A 22,483-nucleotide genomic window follows, 5' to 3' on the forward strand; every position below is an offset into this window, starting at 1 on the left:
ATATTTTTAATTATAATAATAAATAAATTTTATCTAAAACACAAATATAATATAACATAATAAATAAATATTATAATATTCCAATTTATTCCTCAGACATCCCAAGTGCATAAACATATTCCAATTTTATGAGGCACTTTTAAGCACCATCACATAATGTGTTACTCAGTTTGGTATATTGTTGAACTTATGCATTTTATGGTAATATTTACTAATATATTTCATGTTTCATTAAAAGAATGTAAACCTTAATTCCATTATTCCTTCAAATTGATATCCAGTGTTCCTAAAGCACTGAGAATCACTGCATTAAAGTATTATACTAGTCAGTCTGTTAAAAGAGGAAGAACAATTCAGTTTCCCATCATTTGATTCTTTGAAAGGACCCTTATGTAACAGCACACGGGTCACATCGCTCTCTCTCCTCTCTCCGCTTCAGCTTCACACGCTGAAACGCAGAGCGAATCGCATCCAACCTTAGGGCCTTTTCATAGTCAACGCATCTGTACGCATACGCGTCCCCGAGGCATCATTACGCTTCGGCCGCCATTATGCGTCGGTGCGTAGCCAAATGTGTCGTCCTACTTTTTGATACGCGACGCGCCGATTCACGCAATACTATGCGTTGTCGGTGGGGGCGACATTGCAAGTATTGTACATTAATTCAAGTATATTGTGTTTACAGAAGAAAAAGGTTTGAATACAATGGCGGGCGAAGAGGAAAAATTATGCGAACTTATACGTATTCATCCACATTTATACGATAGTTCATCAGCAACAGAATACACTCCTCTTCAGTTGCCATTTTGATCTGAATATCACGCGACCCGACTCTACTAATATCACCCGTGATGCTTGCGTTCACTGTTTAGACTATGAAAGGGAGCGCGTAGCTCGCGTTGCTTGCTCGCGTTTCTCGCGTTGACTATGAAACGGCCCTTAGGCCAGCGTTTCTCAGTATCATGGGCACCATCTGTTCATACTGCGATCAAGCCACTGCCACTCCATACTGCACCTCTCCAGCACGTGCCACCTGAGGAACTGCTCCTGCCAGTTGTGTTTGTGAAAGCAGTGAGGCGGAACAGCAGAAGAAACTCGCTGTTTATGCAGAATGAGGAATTAAGAACAAGTGTGGGTAATGTGAAAGAGGAAAAACAGAGCGTGTGTGTGTGTGCACAGGAGCCGCAGCACCTCAGAGCCGAGGGAGAGTGGATCAATCAATCCATTCATTCCGGGGTCAATTTGGGCATGTTACTCGACAACATCAATTCATTAGCACAGTCCCTCACTATTTCTCTCAGAATAACCCACATCCTACAGTAGGTAACCACGACCCACAATGCACTGGGATAAGCAGTCTACAGTCAATCAGATTGAGTGATGTAAATATTTCAGTGGCCGTCTCTCTCCTTCTCCCGCTCTCAAATATCTGTTTACTTTTTTGTCACTTTAGAATCTGAACATGAGTTTTTCACTAATTCAGCAGTCATAACAGCCTGGTTTTCAGAGGCCCTCTGAAGTTGGATGGTGTTTGGTTATCAAACGAGGGAAGCGGTTTTATTCAGACGCCCACACGTGTGCTTTCACAGGCGGCCGTGACCTCGGGTGTGCCGCTCATACGCTCCTAATAAAGGGGCCTAATTAGACGTGGGGAATTTGTGCCGGGTCTTGAGGCTGAATGGATGTAAAGAGCTCGCCGTTCCTCTCGCCTGTGTTGGGTTTATTTGAGTACACAGGAAGCGGGAGCAATCTGATGCCAGATTAAGAGCTAAACATCATTTTCCTGATTTTTTTCCCCTTGGTTTTACAGAGCCGTCTGTACTTGTGAATGGACCTTGAAGAGGAGTGAAAGAGTAGAAAGTAAAGGTCATTGAGGTCACGTCTGTAAATTCTGAAAGCTTGCACTTCCTGTCTGCTTCCATGTTCAGAATAAAATACAAGCTTACTGCACAGTATACACTGAATACTGACACCCTTTTCCTTCTTGTTTAATAGCATGTGAAATTGTTATTATGATTTATTCACAAAGCAATAACCTTATAGCACTTATAAGACTTACTATCTTGTCGCTGAATCTCATTTAATTCATTTATGTGAATCAGTTCAAACTGTAAATTGAACTTTTTTTTCCAGCCTTTAGATGACATCCAATATCCATCTCGATATTTAAGAATTTTTTCAAAAGTGGAATATTTTCTTTCTTTGAAAAAAGGGAAACATATGTTTGACCAAAACAATGTGCAGTAAATCAGATTAAAAGAACACTTTCATTGAGATACTATTATAGTTTTGAGAAATATTTTAAATCTTTATTTTACATTTACATTTACATTATCATTTACATTTTAGATAAAGTTTTAGTTTTTGTGTGCGCACTTGACAATCATTTTTAGTATTTTTTTTTTTACATGTCTAGGTATATAGTGTTTAATATTATTTCAGTTTAAATAAACAATTAAATTGAGAAATGTTGCCTTTTTTATTTTAATTTTTTTTGGTTACATTTTTTTGTATTTTATTTTTAATGGTTTTATTTTATTAAAAGAAAAATTATGATTAAAATTTTTCCGTTTTAGTTAACTATAAATACCCTGCTTCAGGCATGTTTACCACACAATTTATCACTAAATTAAACATATGAATGATTGATATTTATTCATTTTCATTTATATGCACTAATACAACAATACGCAGTAACTAACATTTTTTTACTTAAACATTTTCATGCCATAAATCATACAGCCATGCCAAAAAAAAAAAAAATATTAAAAATTTTACAATATTACAATTGTCAACAGAAAAACGTGATAAATATATTAAATGTTGTGCCTAGCACTGATAGTGCACCTTTACAAACATCAGCTCATTCTTAGTGCAGCTCCTGGGAGTTTCAATGACAGTGTGAATGGAAAACAGATATGGGGCTTAAGAGCCGTGTGTGTGTGTGTGTGTGTGAGGAAGAGAAAATCGGCTTGTCTTAGCAAAGTGTTGAATTCCTAGCAGAGTTGAGTGACCCCAGGGGCATCAGACGCAGCAGCGCAGAGACAGGAGGATGTGTTCATCTCTGTGTGTAAGCTGCAGTTTTGACCCCTGACCCCATTCCCTCGCACACCACTCTCCTCTTTACATATTCATCACCTCGCATCCTGCATTTCTGATCGTGCACTGTAACCACATCGATTCAGTGATGTGATGATCCAGCACACAGGTGCATCAGTGTGTTTGAGATCAATGTGAGTGGCTGTGTAGAGCAGATTGTTCAGTTCTCGGTCCATGTGTTTGCAGTACAACTTGTTCCAGTTTTCTCTGCTATTTTGGTTTGATGCAATGTTCAATTTCATACTCAATGTACGTCACATTATCTTATTTTGATTTTGTCCCCCTATTTTATTTATATTTTATTTATTTACACCAAAAATGTTTTTCATTTCATTATTGCTTGTTTACATAGTTTGGCATTGTTCTTTATTTATTTCTAAATTATTTATTGATAATTACTTATTTATTTATTATATTTTTCAGCATTTTTTTAAAATTATATGTTTATTTTTTTCTCATCTAATTTGTCAATTATTTAATTGTTATTTTCTTATTTATATTCTTTCGTTCATTCTTTTTCTTTCGTTCATTCTTTTTCTTCCATTCATTCTTTTTCTTACGTTCATTCTTTTTTCTTTCTTTCATTCTTTCATTGATTCATTCTGTCAACTACTAGCTAAGTTAGTTCTTTTTGGGGTAACACAAATGCACCAATAAGACAAATACTGAGAAAGAGAGAAAAAAAGAGAGCTAGAGATTGAAAGGTAAAATGGTCAAAACAAAGCGAGGCTGGCTCATCTTGCAAGAATCATTTATTTTATTAGTTTTCTTTGGTTCAATTCTTTTTTCCATTTAAAATAATTTATCAGCAATTTAATTAACATTAACATTCTTTTTAATCATTATTATTATTATTATTATTATTATTATTGGCACTGTTCTTGCTGGCCTGACTAAAGAATGTGAATGTGTGTAATCCTGAAAAGCACCAATATGGCCAGTAGTTATAAAGAAAAAGAAAGTGAAAAAAAGAGAGATTGCACGGCAAGATGGGCAAGAAGTGAGGCTCATCCCTCGGGAATTGTCGTCATGGATACATCCTTCCAGCAGCAGCTCCCTGATTCCCAGAGAGCGACGAGTACAAGACAGAAGGAGAGAGAGAGAGAGAGAGACAGACAGATGGAGAGAGAGAGAGAGAGAGAGAGAGAGAGAGAGACAGATGGAGAGAGAGAGAGAGAGAGAGAGAGAGAGAGAGAGAGAGAGAGAGAGAGAGACAGATGGAGTGGCTCTTATTGCAGTGAGAGACATCGTCTGATCACTGACACAACAAAACTCAATCCAACACACGACTCAGTCAGATTAAAGACTGCATGAAAGGGCTTTGCACCGCACTTAACTTCCTTAATGCCATGCACGTGGTCAAGCTGTATAGTTCAGTTATGATTAACAGCTGTTTCAAGTAAAAAGAGTTCAATTCTATCCAATTTTAAATATATACAGTTGTGCACATGCTTATTATTCATCTAAAAAAATGTGTATCTCTGGTGTACGAGTGTTTATCCGTATTCATCCAGGAGTCCCACAGCAGACAGAGTTTTAATCAGAAATTCAAGCAGCTTCAGACAGAGCAGTCTCTCTCTCTCTCTCTCTCTCTCTCTCTCTCTCTCTCTCACTGAACAGCCCTTTCAAGTCATACCTATTCAGCCCGTCCACAACACATCTGAAAAGGATGAAAAACTGATATGAGATGGGAATAACAAAGCCTGGCAGAGAGTACAGTAGCGCACGGGAAATGACAAAGAAAGAGAGAACTGAGGAATTGATCTCAAACATCAGACGTCGATTACAGATTACAGATTGGAAAAACTTCACAGATATAAGGATACTGTAAAACAGGAAAATAAACTGCAGTATAACAATGCTCATACTTCAGCACTTGAACACCACTTCAAATATAAAAGAGTCCCTTAGTATAGTATGACAATTTATGTAACATTATCTGTTGTTGTTGTTACTGGTATTATTATTGTTATGTGTAATAATAAACTATTATTATTATTATTATTATTATTATAAAACAGTTTAATTTTATAGCTATTTCAAAAACAAATATATACAAGCATTTTTTTATTAACACTTTTGTCATTCAACTATTTCAGTATTTCTTTAATTTTAATATGGCAATAAAAATATTGTATTACTGTTTATATGAACACTTTTGTTAATTTAATATTTCACTTTAATTATTTTAATTTTAATATAGTAAAAAAATACATTAGTGTTTTAGATTATTACTACTACTACTACCACACTGACTTAATTTTAAATAATACTACTACTACTAATAAATACAAATGTGTTTGTATTAGTTTATGTTTTTATGATTTAAATTTTAACAGTAATACAAATAACATTACTGTTATATTATTATCATTATTACTACTACTATTATTGGTGCTAGTAATGCATAGAATAAAAATAATGCATCTGTATCAGAATGACTGCTCTTCAAGGAACTCAAGGACAAAAAGTGTGAGGAGAATAAAGCAACATTAGTCTGTTATTACATGCAGGACTAACAATTAACGCTGAAATATCAGATGAACCGCAGAGATAGAGGCGTGGGCTGCCAAAGTCACTGGATTCTCAAGGACACTGCGGCGGAGGAGTGTGTGTGTGTGTGTGTGTTTGATGGAGAGAGACGAGCGTGCAGGAATACGAGAGGCAGCCTGGGAATACACTCACGTGGACTGGCCGAACCATGAGCATGTGTGTGTGAGTGTGTGGCTCTGCATCCTGGGGGAAGTAGAGTGAAGACGGCAGAGTTTCAAGCGGACACTTCCTCGCGCTTGTAGTTCAGACCAGCAGAGACTGATTAGCCACCGTCTGAACAGGAAGTCTGAGCGTGTTGGTCTGTCTGAACAGTGACACACTCCATTACCTGAAGCGAGTGTCAACATCCACTCCACTGCACAAAGAGCTAGAGCGAGCCAAAACCAACAGACTTAAGACAATGATTGGTACATTTCTGCCCAGGCCAAGACACGATCAATGCCACCCACAACCACTACTTGGTTATTTTTTGCTCCAGGCACCTCACTTCACAATTATAACTTAGTAGGTTTGATAAATTGGGCTTTCCTGTGTCAATGGATGCTCAAGAAAGAGCCATCCCTGTACAGAAATAAAGGTGTGTGATTACGACGTCAGTAGTCTATGTTTGCTCTCTTAGGATGTAGTGTAGATCAAGAGTTGTGCTGAGGACTCGCATCTGTAACCCATCAGAACACAACAATCTGAGGTTGTCCCGAAATTGTTCTGGGAGCAACACAATCTGGTAGGGATGCAAGATTGTGATTATACAACAATATGGCTAAATGTAAAAATAATAACAATAAATATAATGAAATAATAATAATAATAATAATTAAAATTATCATTATTATTATTATTAAATCAAAAATATTAAATTACTACAAATAAAGAATAATATTTTAATATAGAGTGTATTAAATAATAATAAATAAATTATAAATAAATAAGTAAAAAATATATAAAAATGTCCTGTTAAATAAAATTGTGCATTGAAGAAATAAAAATCATGAAAATAAAATTAAATTAAATTCAAGCATTTAGCAGACGCTTTTATCCAAAGTGACTTACATTGCATTCAGGCTAACAATTTTCTCCTAACATGTTCCCTGGGATTCAAACCCCCAACCTTGCACTTGCTAATGCAATGCTCTAATATCATTAATATTATTATTATTACTACTACTACTACTACTAAACACAAATATTAAATGACTACAAACAAAATAAATAATATTGTAATATTTCACTGCAAAATGTGCATTTATAATAATAATAATAATAATAAATACAAATATTACAAATACTAATATTAAAAAAATGATTTTTTTTTATATTTCACTGTAAAATAAAAATAAATATTTATATAATATAAAATAATAATCCAAAAAATATATAGTTTACAGTTATAATGTGAAATGAAACTAATAATATTTGTATAATTATTGTTAGTGTCTAAATTGTTATTGTTATGTCTAATTATAATTATATGTCTTCTTTATTTCTTAACTTTATTTTCATTACACCACTAAACTTTTTTGGCCGGGTAAAAAAATCATAGAGAGACCTAAATGCTTCTTTTTGGTTGATAAGCACTTCTCATTAGATGTTTGGAAAGACATATGCTGCATTTCCAAAATGCACATTAAAGCGCCACAAACTCATCATGAGCTGCTCATGTGTAAGAAAGCAGTGCCACACTTCACTCTGAAAGATGCAGCTAGCTCTAAACCTGTGGGACTTCTGCTTCTGTGGAACATAAAAGACTATCTTTTGAACAATGGTTTCTTCTTCTTGGTCCATACATTCAACATCAGTGAGATCCAAAAAATAGCATTGGTCTCAACTGACTTTCATTGTATGGACAAAAAACAGTGAGATGTTTTTCTTTTTCATTCATATGTTTCATGGAGCTATCCTTTTAAGCAAAGCTCAGGCTCAGGCTCTCAGAAGTAAACAGTTCACGTTTAACTAAACTATCTCCAAAGAGGTTCATGGAAACAATCATGTAAATCTACAATCCTCCTCATTGTCCGATGGGAACGCATCCCAATGGCCATATTGATTGTAAATGGTATAAAACATGGCATTTCCCACTAACACAGTTCAGTTTCATCAACGAACACCGGCGGCTGTGAGGGCAAATACAGTCTAACGAACTAAGACTCTACATTTGAACTGCGTCCAGACCACCCTGTACTAATTATTCCCAAAATAAGCAGTGGGGGAAGAGTTCCTGTGCGCTCCACACCCATAAAGCATGTACTCAAAATAAACCCAGAGGTCTGGAGGACTGCTGATTTATGTGCCTGACCCACTCAGGACGGTCGAGAGCACAGAGAGAGGTCACGTACCGTCAGCGCTTACGTCCTGCTCCTGTCCAGCACCTTCTCACGGACAGACGCTGTCGTATCTGGACCTGCTGAAAGAGAGGATCAATCATTCATCCATTCACTGAAGGAGAATAACACCAGTCATCATAATAACAGAGGTCCTTTACATACTCTATAAATGCCTTAAAGATGCAAAATCAAAAATTGTAAGAGGGATAGTTGAAAATGGTCTTAAAAAAAAGAAGTTAATTTTGAAGCTGATCCGCATCATAATTCATAGATAATAAACAGACAAGAGATATTTCTGTAATATTATAAGTCTCTACATTTAAAATGTTCAGTTACAATTGGTAGAAAATAGTTTTTACTGTTAAACACACACATAAATAACATACACAAAGAACATACACATAAATACATATATAAATATACATACATACATATATACATATATATATATATATATATATATATATATATATATATATATATATATATATATATATATATATATATATATATATATATATATATATAGCATTGTTTATTTTATTCATATATATTTTATTTAGTAAAATTTTGCAAAAGAAATGCTCTTTCCAAAAATGCAGTTTTTTTTAACTCATCATGAAATCCTGAAAAAAAAAAAAATGCATCATGTTTTCAACATTGATAATAATAATAATAAATGTTTCAGGATCATGTGACACTGAAGACTGCAGCAGTGATGCTCAAAATTCAGCTTTACATCACAGCAATAAATTACACTTTCAAATATATTAACATATAAAGAAGTAATTTTAAACGGCAATCCTATTTTCAAAATCCTCCACAGCGCTCGCTTTATCTCACCGACCCCGTGGTGGTGTCTGCCTCACCGAGCGAGATCCAGACGGCAGAGAGTGAGGAACACAGATAACAGACTCAGTTCAGCATCACGCACCAGACTAGATGCTCACAGAGTATACCACAGTGTGGAAGAGTAAACTATGACCGCAGCTGTGATCAGGAAAACACCATCCACTGTTTCTGGTCACAGGGTAAATCCATTTTCACTGGTCCACCACACACTGCACTGCTGCTCCATCAAACACATTGGGAGATGGAGGAAAAGCAGGAATAATGACAAAAAGCTCCCTAAAATACTGCTGTAATGACCAGAAGCAAATCAGCAAGCTACAGCCCTTTTTTTTTTTTTTTTTAATCACATGATGTGGAGAGTGTGTAACTGGCTATCGACAGAGACCACACAACAACATACGGCCTCTGGCATAATAATAAAACAACACTTGCAACGTGAATCCAGCACTTTACTGCTTTTATTAACATTCTCTAACAGGAACTCATCGAATCTCACTAGTTTGGAAAGGGGAAAAACGCATTAGGTCATAATGATAACTATTGTATAGATTTATTGAAGGGGTCAAAAACATTGTGAACATGGTCTAAATTCAAATGAAGATTTATTTTTAAACTTTGAATGTTATGAATATGATTATGAACACAATTTCTTACCAAATCATTCAGCCCTAAAAGGATGGTTTGCACTGATGTCTTCAGAGTAAAAAGCATTTTTCCTTATTTATTTTTTTTCTATGCAATGGCTTACAAAATCTCTCCAATCATTCTAAGATTAACTATTTATGAACTATTCAATCAACTCCTGAAAATCCCTGTGTTTATTCATATCTGATCTAAAACGTTTGAAGTCTCTACTGCAGTATGCTGCTGTTCATGTCATTCATGCAAGCCTGACAGATATGTGCTAAAAAAAATCTTGGTTCATATAGAATTTAAAAGAAATTAAATTAATGGTTTTCTTTAAAGCTTTGAAAAAATATTCCAGCGGGTGAAATGATAAATATTATTCAAAAAAGTAAACAGACACTCGTTTAAAATCGCTTATCTGAAACAGCAACATGTGAAGTGCACTGTTATCACAGTCAAAGAGCTGAGATAAGGCACTTATGTCAATTTCAACGGGCCTGATGGACGCGGTCAGTGAGCAGTTCATGGAGGAACGTGACAGTAAAAGCAGCTCTAGGTCATGCAGATCTACCATTTATTAGTCTTGGAAGCACAATGGATGACAACAATCATTCTCCCTCCAATTCCTAAATGATAATTCAGTCTCTAGTGGGCACTCAACCGCTGCGTCTGAGCACTCTTCAAACTGACCGACCGTGTGTTTCATGCTCCAGCTCTGTCGATGGGCATCTTGCCAAGACTGAGCTGGTAGTGGCACGGGCCTCTGAATGCACTTCAGTATCACTGCAGAGACCGGCCGAGCAGCACGCCTGATTGTTTGATGACAAATAAGACGCCGAAAACGCTTCACAGTGGGCCATCTCTAATCTTTCACATTGAAAAATTAATCTGGCAGTAACTGCATTCATGAGCCATACAGTGACTTATCCATGGACAGAAAAAGGAGGATTATTTACAGTACGTCACAAGGTTAAATGCAGGAATAAAAAAGGCTGAGAGGAAAAGAAGCTAGAAAGCATGGATGAGAGAAAACAAAACAAGGAATGCGATGAAGGAATAACAAAAAAAAGGAAAAAAACTGAAGGGACAGAAATGAACTCAAGAAAGAAAAAAACTAAAGAATTTATGAATAAAAAAAATGAAAGAATAACAGCAAACAGACAAAAAAAGCAACAAAGAAAGCAAAACCAAGAAAATGCATAAAAGAGAAAGAAAAGGAAATAAAGAAAAAAGAAAAACATTATGGACAGGATGGAGGAAATTATGAACTGGAAGGAATGAAGGAACCATAATAGACAGAACAATAAGAAATTAACGTTTGTGCATTTTACAGCTGTAAGTCAGACTTCATTGTCATCAATATTACAGTGAGCCACACAAGACCTAATGAGACAAGAAATATAATGAGTTCGGACTAAATACTGTGAAGATAAATGGAAGCACAGCAGTTGTTCTGGAAGACTGTATTGATGTGTTTCAACAACAAGTCCTGCACTAAAACAGAGGCATTAGCAGAAGTGTGATCAATGCACAGAGCCTTAATTCAAACATCCATAATCATACTTCCATGAGCTGCGATCAGACAAAGTGCTGCACACTCAATTATCCAGCACAGCAAATGTGAAGTCAGTGAATAATGGCTCCTCATGAAGATGAAGGCCATGCCAATTAATAATGATTGCTTTTTGTCAAGATTGTGAACTTAAGCTTTTTTTTAAAAAAACACACACAAAATAAGAAATGAAAAACAAAAAACAACTTCCTTGATCCATGGCTGTTTACCACAAACACAACATTTATCCATTACTTTGATTTTAAATACAAACATTGTTACTTAAAATGCTTTTTCAACATTGTGTTTCTTTTTTTTACACAGTACAGTAATACAATTTTTCAGCAATTATTCAATGCTTTTTACTTTTGCATTTTCTTTTAAATATATAAATAAATTCTTGACTTAGCTGACGACAGGACGAGGTATGTAAACTACGCTCAAAGTTTCTTGTGCGGTTTATTAATGATGAAGTGATATAGAGCGCGTGCCACATATCTGCGTACTGTTGAAGTGTGACCACAGTAAAACGGGTGAAGGGACAGGTAAGTGTGTTTTACTGACAAATACTCAAACAATATCTCATCAGACCGCAGTTCACAGTTGTTCTACTGAAGCTCTTTGGCTGCTTTAGCTTTTCCGTGCTCGTTTGACTCGCGTCTGAAAATGATCTCGTTTGATGTGGTCATAGCCTAAAGAGATACGGCGGTTCTGCATCTAAATAAATGCATTTCTTGCCAAGAAAAAAAATGGACATAAACTGCAGTTTTGAGTGGTGTGGCCAAAAGAAGTGGCCATGCTTTTGTTAAATTTTTGGCTGCTTTGAGCTTTACCCTGGAGTTGGTTCACCCTCCACCTAGGATCTCAAGTTCATGCAATCTCACAAATCTCTGTTATAACACAATAAATATATGCATAATTAATATTTCATAATGTCTACAATTTGTGTGTTATAATGAGAGGAAACATGAGCATGCAAATTTCAGCACTTCTTGCCCCTGCTAATCATTTATATTTTATCCTTTTTACAATCTCTAGATTATAAAACATTCTCTCAGCAGTGTAGCGCAGCAGTAACGTATAGAGACCTCAGCTTGTAACTACACTCTAATTACTATTTTGAAAAGTATAACACGTTACATTATGTTACTATAAAGTATTCAAATTACAGTAAAGCGTTACTGCCCTACACTGAAGACGGGATGTGATTTGAAGCCATTTGCATTTTGAGAGAGAAAGAGCGCGCAGTGATTTATTCATGCTGTTTGTGAAATTATGTCTCACAGAAACGTTTTCAAATTATATTATCAGTTATTTAGTTAAGAAATATGAATTGTATCTCACCTAAAGGATTATGATTATTTCACCCACGCCAGACAGAGACTGAAAGGGTGCCGCTGCATCTTATGCCAAACCTCTCACGGCAGGTGCGTCATCAGCTTGAGATCGGTTTTAAGAGATCGGCCTTTTTAGAGAAAGCTGATCAATCATTCCAAAGCAATTATCGGCCGATTGTGATCGGTTTAATCATAGCACCCCTACTTGTCAGCCATTATGAATGAATACACACTGCCAGCGTGCTACAATTCTGTCTAAATTAATAAGAAAATAGGTCTTGATACAAATAATATGTAAAACATAAATAAAATCATAAAAACACTAAAAATAAAGAGGAGGAAAGAGGTAAAGAACAACAAAAAAGGAAGCAAGAAAGGAAGAAAAGGGAAGCGTAAGAGAAATTAAGCAAATTTTTGCTTGCCACGTTTTATGAATAATTACATGGAAAACTACTAAATAAACTAGTATTTGGGTAACCAACAAATAAAAACAATACGTAATTATAACATTTATTGCATAAAATCATCCTAACAAGCTGTCAGCGCAGATCACTTTCTAAATTAATTAAATGCTTCTAAAGAAATCTTAAAATATATATATATATACAGATTATTAGAAAAATAAAACCCTAAACATTTCTTTTAAATAAGTAAAAAAATTAAGACAGGAAGATGCATGAAAGAGAAAGAAAAGGAAAAAAGCAAGAAAAATTAAGCATAAAAGACCAAAAAAACAACAACAACAACAGGCACATACTTGCTTGTCATACTTCATGAATAATTATATACAAAACTACAAAATCAACCTACATTTTATTGAATTATCATACATTTGCTAAATATTGCTAAATGTGTATATATATATATATATATATATATATATATATATATATATATATATATATATATATAAATATATATAAACACACATACATCTACTGTGTGTGTGTGGGGGGGGGGGTACACTGTATATATAGAGAATATTAGGGGAAGAAAAGGTTAAAAAGTAAATGTTATTTTTAAAATTGTTTAAAAAAAAAAAATCTAGTCAAGCACCCCACCCTGGATGCAGAACTGATTATAAAATCCAATAATATTTTGATAATAAATAAGCTCTGAAGGTATGAAAGCAATGCCACTATCTCCGGCACTCAAAGTGAGGTCTATATATTTGTCACAATGAGGAGTGTTATTCCTGCATCTAAATCCGTCCAACTCCACACATATGGGATGAGCCAAGCGGGATCGTCAGTAAAGAGGATCGTGTGGTGATGATGGAAAGTGAAATTCAATTAGCGCTCTCAGACAACGTCTCCCACACAGCGCTCCGCTCTCAATGCTGGAGAAAAGGTCGCTTTCCAGATGAGAATAGCTCCACTGTGGGATACATGTCAAGCAGACTGTGTTATCTGTGTAGTCTGTGCTATCACTTTTAATTGGTGAAGGCTGAAGTAATCTACAGACGCCTATACTTGAGCTTGGAGATCGGATATCAAATAAACGCCATGAGCCATAAAGCCCTGAATTATAAAACGGCACATACAGAAAATCTTAATGGCAGTCCCCTGATTGTTTTCTTACTCATGACAGCTTTTTCAAGACAAACTCGTTCCTTTTTAGATAAAGCTCTTCCTGAAAAAAGGCCAACGCCCTTCTGAACGTGTTGTGTCAAAGCTTTGTAAGAAAGATAAAAAATGAATCATTCCGGAGAATGAGTTTTCACCATCTGAACGGCAACTGACAAACCAGTCTGACTGCTTGTCACTTCAAGAAGAATCTGCAGGCCAAACCCTAGTTTTCTCTTGTCAGCAGCTAGAAAGGTCAGGGATGCCATTATTATGAAGTACCAGTGGCCTTTAGCATTCAGGAAATACTGTACCTTCAGCATTATTTAACATGTTTTATAGAGGAACTTAAAAGGACTTGCTATAAAATGTTGAAATAAAAGAATTCAGTTAATTGTCCTTATTGCCTGAATTCCTATAGTAAAGCAAAAGGAAAAGCATAGCTACTAATGTGTATAAATTAGAAACAGTAGGCCTACAGAAAATATTCCACTTATGCTCCTTTTGGAGAATGGTTATAAGAAATGCAATGAAATCTGCTTGCGTGTCTAAGTGGAAAACAAGTTTCCTAAAAAATACGACTGATTTCCTTTAATCAAAATATAACTGGTTTCTTTCTTTGGATTAAGGAAATATGACCTGGTCGTGTTCTTGATGGGTTTCGTGCGATTCCTCCATTAACACAAAATATGTGATGCTTGGATTCAAAAACAAAGACTAGTAAAACATTAACGCCAAAAAAATTTTGGACACCCTACAACAGTCTTGCAAAGAACACAATCACATATTCATTTTTGGCCAAGATTTGTTTTACTTCTGCCTTTTCAGAATGTGTTTCTAATGCGTTCATGAATCTGACTGAACAGCTTCTTTTCAGTGTTAATTCAGATGACTGTGAAAAGCCATAAAGTCTCCAGTGTGAACGAGTGTGAGTGAGTCCTAATTAACAGTGCCAGGCTTCGACATCCAGATGTTCTCCTCAGAGAGTGAACGACTGCATCTCAACACAGACGGAGGGATGAGCACATGGATAAAGAATAAAAAAAAGTAAAAATACTCACATGAATGCCAACATTTGAACAAAATCACTTCTCACTTCATAAGCTCAGTTTTGAGTTTGTGCTCTTCAGTGTGTCAGGCTACAACATTTACGTGGTGATGCATTAACATTTCAACAACTGAAAATATTTGACCGAAAAGGCAAATTAACATGTTTTTTCTGGGAATTTGGGGGAAAATTGTTTTTTAGGTCAGACGGCTCATGCTGTCAACTTACCAGAGGTCCCTCTTGATTTTTATATTGATATTTTTTCAGGTCAAAAAATGACATAGCCAAATTGCAGGGAGGTAAAAATGACTTCAGAAAGATGGGAGCATCATGTTATTTTTACACAGAGATTGGTTGCTCTGTAAGGAAAATCTGTTGACTTTAGCCTTTTTGTTGAGTTATATGCCAATGGTAACAGTTCAAAAATGAGAAAAAGCACTTCTTGTTTTTTTCCTCCTAAGTTTGCATGCCTGTAACTCAAGAAGTATTAAAGATCTTAATATACTTTTAGATTTTGGTTGTACTAGTGTCAGAAACCACTTTTAGTTTTCAATCTTAAGGATAAAATTTGGACATGGAGCCACACTGAGATCCCTAAATCTCTGGAAATTAACATTCGGGGTGTTAATGAATAAACCCAGATATTTTTTTAAGAAACAGAACCTAAAATTGTACTGAATGATCCTTAATACTTCATGAGTTACAAGCATCTGTACAACCTGAAATGTTTCCAAATGTATTTATGGTAATGTTCTGGCAACCACAGCTACCCTGTTTTTACGACCAAATTCACAGATTATGTTTACAGTGCATCGTCTTTATAAACATCAATCATTAAAAGCAGTGTTTTTTTAAACTATATTTCTTGTGCTTAAAATAGCAGCGAGTTTCAGCCGTGATGAAGCGAGGATTCAGATGGGGGTCGTCACACATGCACCTGCGAACTTCGAAAGGTCAGAGTCATGCCTCTACTGTGAAAACCTTGTAACTTGTGAATGGTGAAACCATTCAACACATACAGCTTCTCAGCAGGTCCCAAGCGCCTTCCATGAGACCAGACGTGTCCAGCAGAGATCTCGCACAGAGCGTACCATCTCTGTTTGAGCAATGAGGCGCTACTCTCCTCTGCCAAAGCAGGATTGTTAACCTGACTCCCGCAGACAATGGCTTAGCAAAGCTATTATAGCGAAGGCCCAGTTCTCTCCCTGCCTGAGAGGAAAATAATCCTCAACAGTATGTTTTATCTGACAGATCGTGACTTTTGAACCTAGCTCAGTCACAACACTGTTTGAGTAGTAAAGTAACGCTGGTTACTGAAGGCAGCAATTTGGTGAAGTGCACCAAAAGGTTTGAAGTGTTTAACAGTAGCTGCTCAGGAGACAGTTTTCACATGAAGATAGTCCAGAGATTAGCCGACTCTAACAGTACGTCTGATCTTGCTGAACGATTTAATGCCTTTGACTTTTAGTGTGGCAGGCATGTATTTATTCGTGAGATAATGAGAAGTGGGGGTGACCAATATCATTAAAGTCTCATGAATGTACAGACTTATTTTCATGGTATATAAAAAACACAATATATAGGCTATATTATCCCCATGAGAAACAATTACCAGCTGTAGATCACTGACAAGCTACTCAATATCTGTCACAGTGTCTGGACAATATCGCGTTCATTATCGAAGGCGGTTCATCTGTGATAATGAACGTGATATTACGTAGCTTATCAGTGATCTACGGCTCTGTCTGTTAAATGCCGCTCCATTTAAAACCAGATTTACTGACTAGATGCGTATGATCATATCGTTAGATATATCGCCCAGCCCTAAATATGATCACTGTTCTTCCTCACACAGAGTTTACATGTTTTGATGTCCACATGTTCTTGTTCAGGAAATTACAGTCGCTCTGGCATTTCTATTATGAAGAAGTAGCCAAATATTAAAGATTAAGTGGATGTTTGAATTCAATCTTGTTTAGTCGATAAGTATTAGATCTCGCTGTAAAGTGTCAAAACAATCGTCAGGCCGTCGGCACCCTCTGCTTGGATTATCTTGATTATATTGTTTTATTACATTATGTATTTAAACTGTTTTGTTCGATAAAACCATTTAATTAATAGTTTTGGCCTTTTATTTGAACCAATTATTGATGCCTATTTGAACCAATTGTTATTGCTATTCTATATGTATTTTAAGTCATTTTTAAAGTCTATCATTCACTTAGGTCTATTGTTATTACCACAAATATATATATCTGATTACTCGATTAATCATCAGAATAATCAACCAATTACTCAACTATCAAAAATATTGTTGATGTAAAAAAAATTTTTTTTTGGTTTTTATGGTGAAAAATGTTTTTGTAAAATCACTGAAATGTTTTAATAATATTTCCAAATTGTGAATTTAATTCATATAAAAGTATAAAAACCTTTTCCACTTTCCCATTTCCACTTTTTGATGAACTATCCCTTTAAGCTTTGCATTGTCCTACAGATGAAGAACTTCATTCAGCTAGTTCAGTAACATCAACTTCTTGTTAGTGTGAGAGTGAGAGAAACACAAGCTACTCAAATCTGGCCTGAACAGGAACAGTGGACCTAAAATCGATAGAAATTCAATGGGTCAAGCTTCACCCTCACAAAGAGTTCTCTGTTCATCGTTTAAAAACACGTCGCCCTGCTCAATACAGGAATCAAACCAGGGCTATTCCAGCTTCAAACTTTCATAAAATACACTCAATGTCTGGGGCTCATTTGCCCAAGAGCCTAAATATTTACCATTGCATGTTCTCAACCTGCATTGCACGCCAAAGAAATCATACTCCGGTTTAGCACACCAATTTAAGTCAGGCAGAAAACTGTGACTCGATTTCTGAAATAAAGATGAATTACTAAATTAAAAAGTGATGCAATTATCACTACTGAGGGTTAAGGCCGCCCAGATTACAGCAGTTAATCCAGTCATGTAAGAGCATCAAGAAGTGCATTGATCAAAGGAAGCTAGAGTTAAGGAACAAAGCAGGAGAAAAGTCCCTCTTCCGTACATCACTCTTTACACAATCTGGGCCATGCCCAATTATTTTACTCCTGCAGTTACCATGGAGACTGGCTCCCTCCCACTCCTGGGTGTTAAGAGACACGGTGCGGTTTGTGTTGTCACTCTCTGCTTCACCACCACAACAGGAAACAGCTGCAAACTCAAAAGGTTGACTCAGAAATCCATGAGTAGCTGAGCTCATCTCGGGGTGTATGGAGTGTGACCGACGGTGTTGAGGAAATCAACAAATCTGGAATGAACAGACACACTGTATCATTGTATCAACCCTTTTAACTTTGAAAGCTACAATTTTAAAAAGTAAAACCGAATAAAACTAGACAACAGAAGTTAAGAAGACTAGCTATTTAATGTAATTGCCACGGTAAAAAAAATTCCACCTGCTTCAACTTAAAAACTTGAGTTCAGTTGCTTTCTTAAATGCCTTTTCAGGTGGCAACATTGCTGCCGTTTTTTATATTTACAGCTGAGCAGATGAAACACGCAGTTATGGTGAGGGGCGTGTCATTTCCGAAACATGCCCCAAGCGGTTCCAATCAAAAAGCACTGGGTCATCTAACCAACTAAACAGGTCATTTGAGACAGACTGGCCGGACAGGAGATGCAAACATGTAAAATATGTGAAAAATAAGAATCAAGCATGAAATCTTATTCTAGTACAGCACACAAACTAATTCAAGACTTTACAAAAGGCATACTTACAAAAAAATATAATATAATAAAATTAACTGAATTTGATTAGTCTTTGAAGTCAAATCACTTAAAATATATTTAACTGACATATAAAAGATTGAATATCATAAAACTTAAAAAATCTAGTTATAATAAGTGAAATTATTTGGATTATTTTAACAAATTAATGAGTAATGGAAAAACATTTTGTCATGACATACAGGGCATATTTTTATAAATGTATGTATTGACATTCATATTTTTTTTCCCCAAGTAAATACTTCTGTTATTTTGGAAATAAGACTTGTTCACAAAAAAAATTATTTTTATTTGGCACAAATACAAAAATGTACAAGATCTTAATAATGGTGAGATTATTAGACTTGAAAATTAATAAAATAATAATAATTAGAAATGCATCTGATTTTTATTTGATTTAGATAAAAGAAAAATGAATAATTAAATTAATTAGTGATTTGTTTTTTGAAAACTGCATGAATGTTTGAAACGAATAGTTTCACTAAAATAACTAAAACCAGACCTCTCTAACATAGGAGTAACGTTACACTGCAATTTATTGGGAAGATTCATTACTGGAAAAACTACACTGTTCTGAAAACTAATCGGCTACAGTCACACTACAGATAGTTAAGTTGGTAGCATCGCTACTTTTACTCTCAAAGCTCTGTATAAGGCTATAAGGTGAGAGTGTGAGAGCAACGGTCTCTAACGGATCCATTTTGCATGTTTCCACGATCCTGGTACTTGACACGGGAGTAACCAGCAGAAAGCAAGAGAAACCTAAAGCCTGTTATCAGCTTGACATTAAAGGCTTATAATCAGTGAGGTCTCTGTGTCCTAAGCTGCTGCTGAGATTCCTCTGTATATGACTGGAGACATCTCAGGCCACACGCATACGGTCAGACAATTCTGCATCCTGCGGTGCATAGTGGATCTGACCAATCAATTTAAGACATCAGCACTGCACTGACTGGCAGTGTGTTCAAGTTAACACAGTTATATCTTATGTAAATGTAAACAGCCAGAAAAAAAAGCTAAAAATAACTAATGTGTGTCAAAATATTGAATGTGTGCATTAGGCCTTCCAGTGTAAATGCAGCCCCTGTGACCTCTCGGTAAAAGAGGAGGTTAGTAATAACGATCGAGGTTTACATCAGTTCAGACTCAGATCTCCAGAGACTGCAACATCTTCTATGAATACTGCTAAGAGTGCATCCACAGACAAAGATCATTTTTGTGCACACACGAATGTACGCATGTGTGCTTATTGTCAGTGCATCTGATCAGTTACACTGCAATCTTGAATCATCACATGGAGCAATGTTTATCATAGCTGACATTAATCCAACACTTTGAAGTGGCCTTTCATTCCCGTACTCCTCACAGGCTGATGTGGGGAATTTTTTCTAATAGGAAAATAACTACTCCTTGACCCACTCTCCATGCACCACCACCTCCTCAATCCAGTAATAAATGTGACAGAAGAATGAAAAGAGAAAAAGGTAAAAGCAAAGACATTGTGAGGACTGCCATTGTTTTATTATTTTAATATGTAAAAATAACTTCAACCGTAAGGCAAAGTAGGTCAGAGAATTCCCAAGGAAGCGCAGAGAGGCAGCTCGTCGTATCACGGCAGAAACAGAGCTCAGCTCAACCCAACTGCTCAGAGACCTGGACAGCCAAATTAACACTCATTTTACATACAGCACACAGTGAATATGACATTAATATGACAAATGCATAAAGCGGAGCATGATTTGAAATCACAAGTTTAAAGTTTAAAGCATTCATACAGAAAACACACGATCATGATGGATACACAAACACACTTCACAACATCTCAAAAAGATGAATTTGACTAAGTTTACAAATGTTGTGAAATTAAACGTTTCTTAGCCATTCAAAGATTTGTTTAAATTATATAAATGTGTATTTGCTTAATGCTGACAGCAAATGAGATAGTATTAGAATGTTTGCCTTTCTATTACTAATAATATAAAAGCAATCGTTAAAATACTTTGTATACATTAATCTATAATAGTCGATACATTCGTATATGACCGGATTATTAGACAGACTTCCATCCGTATTAGACAGAACAGTTAACAACGACAGGTAACAAGAGGGAGAGTGTGTCCGCTTTCAGCGCCATCAAAATAAAAGTCAGGCGCGCCGTCTAAATAAAAACCCCCGCCTCAAACACGTCAGCCAAGCAGAAAAATGTATCGGACAATGCCGATATTTGTAAAATGCCAAATATCGGCTGATATATCGGTCAACCATTAAGAACTGCAATAAATAAATAAATACCTATGCAACTATCCATCCTGATAACCAACATGAATAATTTTGGTACATGAAGGATAGATAACCATTAGAGGTCTTTTACACAAATCAAAGTACTAGACAAAAAAAATAAATTCAGAACTGTACTGGATTTCAATTCAAAAATGCAGAATGTGAAACTTATGCTTATTGAAGTAATATGAGATAATTCAACAGTTCTTGAAGAATGTACCCATTTAAACTGTGCAATCCACATTGAGAAAGTCTATTTATCCATTTGTGTTTTACCTAAATTAAAAAATTTTGCTGGCGTTAACTGAACCTACAGGGCAGGGGCTTTCTAGTTCCCATCATGCTTTGCATAGGACTGGATAGGGAGACTAAATATTGAAATTCAGTGATATAAGCAGGATAAAAAAGTGGGCCAAATTAGCGTTTTATGTTCTGTTGGGTTTCGAAAAAGTTTCTATTATATTGGCATTTTGAGGTTTTCTTTTGTGCTGAAGAGTGAAGATTGTGCTAAGGTTAAAGATGACAAAATAAATATTACACTGTATGTTGCTTAAATCAATAAGCATTTACTGTTCAAATCCCAGCACAACACATTTAGCATGTTTGTGTCTATTGCTCTTGTATCTAGTTTTAAACAAATATTTATTTCAGTTAATTTGACATCTACTTTTATTAACCTTAACTCAGTTTTAGCTCAACTTATTTAAGATTCAGCCATTCAAAAAAAGGATGCATGTGTTTGTGGTGCCTACAGATCTGGGTATCCACATTAATTTGTATTAATACCCTGCCGTCACAATGTTAAATCCTCTGCTCATCCACAAGCCCAAAAGAATGGCTAACATGCGCATTTACCCTCTTAAATCAATTACAGGTGCAAGAATAGAGCTGCTATTTATCTTGGCATTGGCGTTCACGTCCAGCATGTTTGTTTATTTCCCTGAGAGTGACAGGCACTTGAAGACTCCGCTCTGGTCCATAAATAGACAAGAGACTAGGAGCGGGTCAAAATTAGCAGCAGCTGACAAAGCTCTCACTGTGATGCAATCAGGGGCAGCGACCAGGTTTACTGCTCTACATACAGTGAGACACTAGGCCTAGATGATTTAACATGCTAACAAAGCTAACCCGGCTACTGCCACCCACGTTAAGCCTGATCAGTGAATAATAATCAGAAGAGATTTAAAATTAATCCAGCCAGGATATAACACATCCATCGCACAGATTAAATGATGTTCCTCTGGGGTCAGTCAGGTGCAGAGCGTCCTATGCCTTTAGGAGAAAAAAGAAAACCAGCAAATGGTGTTTCTCTGTGTATAGAAGTAACCCACCTCAGATACAACCATTAGATCCCTGCTGTTAGGGAGCACCAGAGTCTTATGGGAGAGAGACATTCTGGTCTCCTGAGAGAGAGGAAGGGCAAGACTTGCCAATTCAGCCTATATTTACTGTGTAACAACTGCAGTACTGCTGAGGAAGG

The 22,483-nt window shown here is 35.9% G+C and overlaps 1 protein-coding gene across 7 annotated transcripts in view; it reads right to left on the reverse strand.

Annotated features, from left to right (window-relative positions):
• LOC128021422 (spermatid perinuclear RNA-binding protein) overlaps window positions 1-22,483 on the reverse strand; it is an 88,965-nt gene that overhangs the window by 53,595 nt on the left and 12,887 nt on the right. For 5 of the 7 annotated variants that reach the window (XM_052608561.1, XM_052608564.1, XM_052608560.1 and 2 more), the window contains exon 2: window positions 7,986-8,053. The gene's annotated coding sequence lies outside the window, so the exon portion shown is untranslated. The remainder of the gene's footprint in view (window positions 1-7,985; window positions 8,054-22,483) is intronic. The other 2 variants (XM_052608562.1, XM_052608563.1) reach the window with 1 other exon arrangement.

The sequence above is a fragment of the Carassius gibelio genome, chromosome A10, assembly GCF_023724105.1.
Source record: "Carassius gibelio isolate Cgi1373 ecotype wild population from Czech Republic chromosome A10, carGib1.2-hapl.c, whole genome shotgun sequence".
In the NCBI taxonomy this organism is placed as follows: domain Eukaryota; kingdom Metazoa; phylum Chordata; class Actinopteri; order Cypriniformes; family Cyprinidae; genus Carassius; species Carassius gibelio.